Here is a 6049-nt window from a genome sequence, read left to right on the forward strand (position 1 = left end):
GTGTTATGTGTTCTCTGTATGTCTGATAAAATTCTGAGGTAAATCCATCTGGCCTGGGGGTTTTGTTCTTGGGTTGTTTTTTGATTACCACTTCAATTTTGTTGCTGGTAATTGATCTGTTTAGATTTTCTGTTTCTTTCTGGGTCAGTCTTGGAAGGTTGTATTTTTATAGGAAGTTGTCCATTTCTCCTAGGTTTTCCAGCTTGTTAGCATATAGGTTTTCATCGTATTCTCTAGTAATTCATTGTATTTCTGTGGGGTCTGTCTTGATTTTTCCTTTCTTGTTTCTGATTCTGTTGATTTGTGCTGACTATCTTTTACTCTTAATAAGTCTGTCTAGAGGCTTATCTATTTTGTTTATTTTCTTGAAGAATCAGCTCTTAGTTTCGTTGATTTTTTCTATTGTTTTATTCTTCTGAATTTTTTTATTTCTTCTCTGATCTTTATTATGTCCCTCCTGCTGCTGACCTTAGGCCTCATTTGTTCTTCTTTTTCCAATTTCTATAATTGTGACATTAGCCTATTCGTTTGGGATTGTTCTTCCTTCCTTAAATATGCCTGGATTGCTATATACCTTCCTCTTAAGACTGCTTTTGCTGCGTCCCACAGAAGTTGGGGCTTTGTGTTGTTGTTGCCATTTGTTTCCATATATTGCTGGATCTCCATTTTAATTTGGTCATTGATCCATTGATTATTTAGGAGCATGTTGTTAAGCCTCCATGTGTTTGTGAGCCTTTTTGCTTTCTTTGTTCAATTTATTTCTACTTTATACCTTTGTGTTCTGAAAAGTTGGTTGGCAGGATTTCAATCTTTTTGAATTTACTGAGGCTCTTTTTGTGGCCTAGTATGTGGTCTATTCTGGAGAATGTACCATGTGCACCTGAGAAGAATGTGTATCCTTTTGCTTTTGGATGTAGAGGTCTATAGATGTCTATTAGGTCCATCTGTTCTAGTGCCTCTGTGTCCTTACTTATTTTCTGTCTGGTGGATCTGTCCTTTGGAGTGAGTAGTGTATTGATGTCTCCCGAAATGAATGCATTGCATTCTATTTTCTCCTTTAATTCTGTTAGTATTTGTTTTACATATATTGGTGCTGCTGTATTGGGTGCATATATGTTTATAATGGTTATATCCTCTTGTGGGACTTAGCCCTTTATCATTATGTAATGTCCTTCTTTATCTCTTGTTACTTTCTTTATTTTGAAGTCTATTTTGTCTGATACTAGTATTGCAACAACTGCTTTTTTCTCTCTGTTGTTTGCATGAAATATCTTTTTCCATCCCTTGACTTTCAATCTGTGCATGTCTTTGGGTTTGAGGTGAGTCTCTTGTAAGCAGCATATAGATGGGTCTTGCTTTTTTATCCATTCTATTACTCTGTGTCTTTTGATTGGTGCATTCAGTCCATTTACATTTAGGGTGATTATTGAAAGATATGTACTTATTGCCACTGCAGGTTTTAGATTCGTGGTTACCAAAGTTCAAGGTTAGCTTTTTTTCCTACTACCTTACTGTGTAACTTAAGTCACTTATTGAGCTATTATAAACGCAGGCTGATGATTATTTCTCTGCATTTTTATTCCTCCTCCTCCATTCTTCATGTGTTGGATGTTTTGTTCTGTGCTCTTTTTAGGAGTGCTCCCATCTAGAGCAGTCCCTCTAAGATACCCTGTAGAGGTGGTTTGTGGGAGGCAAATTCCCTCAACTTTTGCTTGTCTGGGAATTGTTTAATCCCTTCTTCATATTTAAATGATAATCGTGCTGGATACAGTATCCTTGGTTCAAGGCCCTTCTGTTTCATTGCATTAAATATATCATGCCATTCTCTTCTGGCCTGTAAGGTTTCTGTTGAGAAGTCTGATCATAACCTAATGGGTTTTCCTTTGTAGGTGACCTTTTTTGTCTCTCTGGCTGCCTTTAATACTCTGTCCTTGTCATTGATCTTTGCCATTTTAATTATTATGTGTCTTGGTGTTGTCCTCTTTGGGTCCTTTCTGTTGTGAGTTGTGTGTACTTCCGTAGTCTGAGCAACTATGTCCTCCCCCAGTTTGGGGAATTTCTCAGCAATTATTTCTTCAATGACACTTTCTATCCCTTTTTCTCTGTCTTCTTCCTCTGGTACCTCTATAATGTGGATATTGCTCTTTTTGGATTGGTCACACAGTTCTCTTAATATTGTTTCATTCCTGGAGATCCTTTTATCTCTCTCTGCATCAACTTCTGTGTGTTCCTGTTCTCTGGTTTCTATTCCATCAGTGGCCTCTCTCATCTTACCCATTCTGCTTTTAAATCCTTCCAGAGTTTGTTTCACCTCTGTAATCTCCCTCTAGACTGGATATCTGTAATCTCCCTCCGGACTTCATCCCTTAGCTCTTGCATATTTCTCTAGAGCTCTGTCAGCATGTTTATGATTTTTGTTTTGAATTCTTTTTCAGGGAGACTGGGTCGGTCTGCCTCTGTTCCTTTCTCAGGTGTTTGAAGTATCTTGGATTGGACCAGATTTTTTTGCCTTTTCATGGTGGTAGCAGTGGCTGTAGGCAGGTTGCAGGTGTGTCATCCTGTTTGCTGAATGCCTTGCCCTTCTTTGCTGCCTGTGACGGTTACCCGAACCCCTGGAACAGCCACCGGGTTAGTCCCCTAAGCTGCTGTGGGCAGGGTGTCCGTCAGAGCAGCATGGAGCCCTATGGGGAGTGGCAGGCACGCCAGGTGCGCTCCTCCGTGGTAGCGGCGACCCTGCCGTGCAGGTTTGTGACAACAGCGGCCTTTGGGTCTGGCTCAGGCATCTGTGCGTTGGGCTGGGATTCCAGTGGGCTGCTGGGAGAGCAACTGCTCCCTCTCGCTCCACTGCAGGTGCGTGCGGGGCTCTTCCCCGCAGGCCTCTACTGGGCTCCTCTGGCTTCACTGCTGCCAGTGCACGTGAGCTGCGACAGGCTGTTCGATCGCGCCACTGTGGGCTAGCACAATCCTCTCCTGCGGCACATGGATCTTCCCCCGGTCCCTTCGTGCTGCCACTCTCTCGCTACTGGGCCGGTGTGTCGGTGTCCGCGCCAGTTGGAGAAATGACTGGCAGGCTGCTTAGTGCCGTGAGAGGCTTCAGAGCTGCACTGCCTTCCCAGAGTTTAGGGTGTCTAAATTTCCCTGGTATTCCCAGCTGCCTGGACAACTTCGTCCAACTATGGGGTCCCTGTCTCTTTAAGACTTGCAGAAAGCACTCGCTTTTCTTATGTCCTGGGGCACCGGTTGCAGGGACCTGCCCACAGGTTTTGCTTTTCCGTTTCTCTAATATCCAGCACCCTGTGCACCTTGTGTCTATGTTCCGGGTGCGGATTTCTAGAGCTGGTTGTTTAGCAGTCCTGGGCTTTCACTCCCTCTCCATTCTGACTCCTTTCTTCCCGCCGGGTTTTGGGGTGGGGGAGCGTTTGGGTCCCGCCTCGCCGCGGCTTGTATATTTCCCCCTTCGTGTGATGCTGAGGTCTCGCAGATGTAGATGTATCCTGGCTGTTGTACTGCATCCACTGGTGTCTCTTTTAGGAATAGTTGTATTTATTGTATTTTCACAAATATATATGTTTTAGGGAGGAGATTTCCTCTGAGCTACTCATGCCACCATCTTCCCATGATCTAGAGTTTTATTTTCTTAAACATTAATTCTTATGTCTTCTTGTGGTGCTCAGTAAACATTTTGTGGAAGGAACATTGTATATGGCCTCTTTCATAAATACCCTTAGTCCTGCCAAAATAATGGGATGCGCGTTTACTTTGTGAAATTGTCTGTTAGGCTGTTAGAGATTGATGTTGCCACATCTTACTCTTTGGCAGAAGTGCAAAAACTCTGCTAGGCAGTTAATCACTTTGCTTTATGAGTTATTTCTTAAAGTTATTTCTTTTTTTATTATTTCCTGAGTTCATTGCTTTATTTTTACATTGATGGGAAAGAGTCACCTAGGATCTGTGTGTGCATACTGACACCTTTATTAACGATGAGTATGTTTTAATATTCTGATTAATCTTGAGAGTAATGTGGTGATTCATTGTACTGAGAGATATGTGTAAAAAATCACTTCTGGTTTGTCAGCAGAGGTGGGGTAGGAAGTCCTTAGGTGAAGTCGTAGTAAGTGTATATTTATAGCTAAATCTATATTGCAGACTAACGCTTAAGTTGTAACTGTGCTTTATCAAGCAACTTAACTATACTTGCAACTGGTTTTGAAAACAACAGCTGTATTAGTAAACGTTGGTCCTCAGAAGATCTGTTTGGTGACTTAGGTATCCTGAGCTGGGCAGCAGGCATCGCCACTCCTTTGTTTGGTAACTTGAACCTCAGTGGTTATAACCTCTTTTTTTTCTTTAATTTTTTTAAAATTTTGGTATCATTAACCTACAGTTACATGAAAGACGTTATGTTTACTAGGCTCTCCCCTTCACCAAATGCCCCCCACATACCCCTTCACAGTCACTGTCCATCTACGTAGTAAGATGCTGTAAAATCACTACTGTCTTCTCTGTGTTGCACAGCCCTCCCCGTGTCCCCTACGCACTATACATGCTAATCGTAATGCCCTCTTTCTTTTTCACCACCCTTATCCCTCAATTCCCTCCCATCCTCCCCAGTCCCTTCCCCTTTGGTAACTATTAGTCCATTCTTGAGTTCTGTGATTCTTCTGCTGTTTTGTCCCTTCAGTTTTCCTTTGTTCTTATACTCCACATATGAGTGAAATCATTTGGTACTTGTCTTTCTCTGCTTGGCTTATTTCACTGAGCATAATACCCTCTAGCTCCATCCATGTTGTTGCAAATGGTAGGATCTGTTTTCTTCTTATGGCTGAGTAATATTCCATTGTGTATATGTACCACATCTTCTTCATCCATTCATCTACTGATGGACACTTAGGTTGCTTCCTTATCTTGGCTATTGTAAATAGGGCAGCGTTAAACATAGGGGTGCATTTGTCTTATTCAACCTGGAGTACTGCATTCTTAGGGTAAATTCCTAGAAGTGGAATTCCTGGGTGAAATGGTAAGTATATTTGGAGCATTTTGAGGAACCTCCATACTGCTTTCCACAATGGTTGAACTAATTTACATTCCCACCAGCAGTGGAGGAGGGTTCTGCTTTCTCCACAATCTCGCCAACGTTTGTCGTTGTTTGTCTTTTGGATGGTAGCCATCCTTACTGGTGTGAGATGATATCTCATTGTGGTTTTAATTTGCATTTCTCTGATGACAAGCAATGTGGAGCATCTTTTCATGTGTCTGTTGGCCATCTGAATTTCTTCTTTAGAGAACTGTCTATTCAGCTCCTCTGCCTATTTTTTAATTGGATTATTTGCTTTTTGTTTGTTGAGGTCCATGAACTCTTTATGTATTTTGGATGTCAACCCTTTATCGGATCTGAATGGTTATAACCTCTTTTTCACCTCTGTTTTATTTTGTTGTAATAACTGGGTAAGGTTTATGTTCCATAGGTGTGCGCTTGTGAGTCTGGGGTAGAGTCCTTGTCATTGTTTAGTATCTTAAGTTGAACCTGCGTCCAGACTAGCTGCTGTCGTCCTCCTGCCAATGAACAATGATTTTACTTTTTATGCCACCTTTAGACTCAGTGGAGTATAAATGTTGCAACTGTAGACCTTTCTAGAACTATCAAATTTTAATTTTGGTAAATAGAGTAGCAGAAGTGGATCTTTCATATTCCTTAAAACTATAGTAAGTCACACAGCTTGTGGTACCGAATTGGTGGGAAGCTTAAGATAAAAGGGTTTAGGGTTATGTCAGTAAGGATTTAACTGAGCAATGGTAGTGTGTATTGCATTATTATTAGGTCTTGGCTGTTATTCAAGTGGCATGGGTTAATCAGCTTATAAATAGTTTTACCAGACTTGAGTTTTTGTATAATGTCTCAAAACGCTAGCAAGTAATATAGGAAGTATTTTGATATAAACCTGTTTTCCTTATTGTAAATGGAAAATGGATATGTAATATTAATGGAGCATTAAACTGACTTCTTAATTAAAAATAATTTTCTGGTTAGGTAGTCTATTGATTTTTGTTC

This window comes from Manis javanica, chromosome 1, assembly GCF_040802235.1.
Source record: "Manis javanica isolate MJ-LG chromosome 1, MJ_LKY, whole genome shotgun sequence".
Classification (NCBI taxonomy): Eukaryota; Metazoa; Chordata; class Mammalia; order Pholidota; family Manidae; genus Manis; species Manis javanica.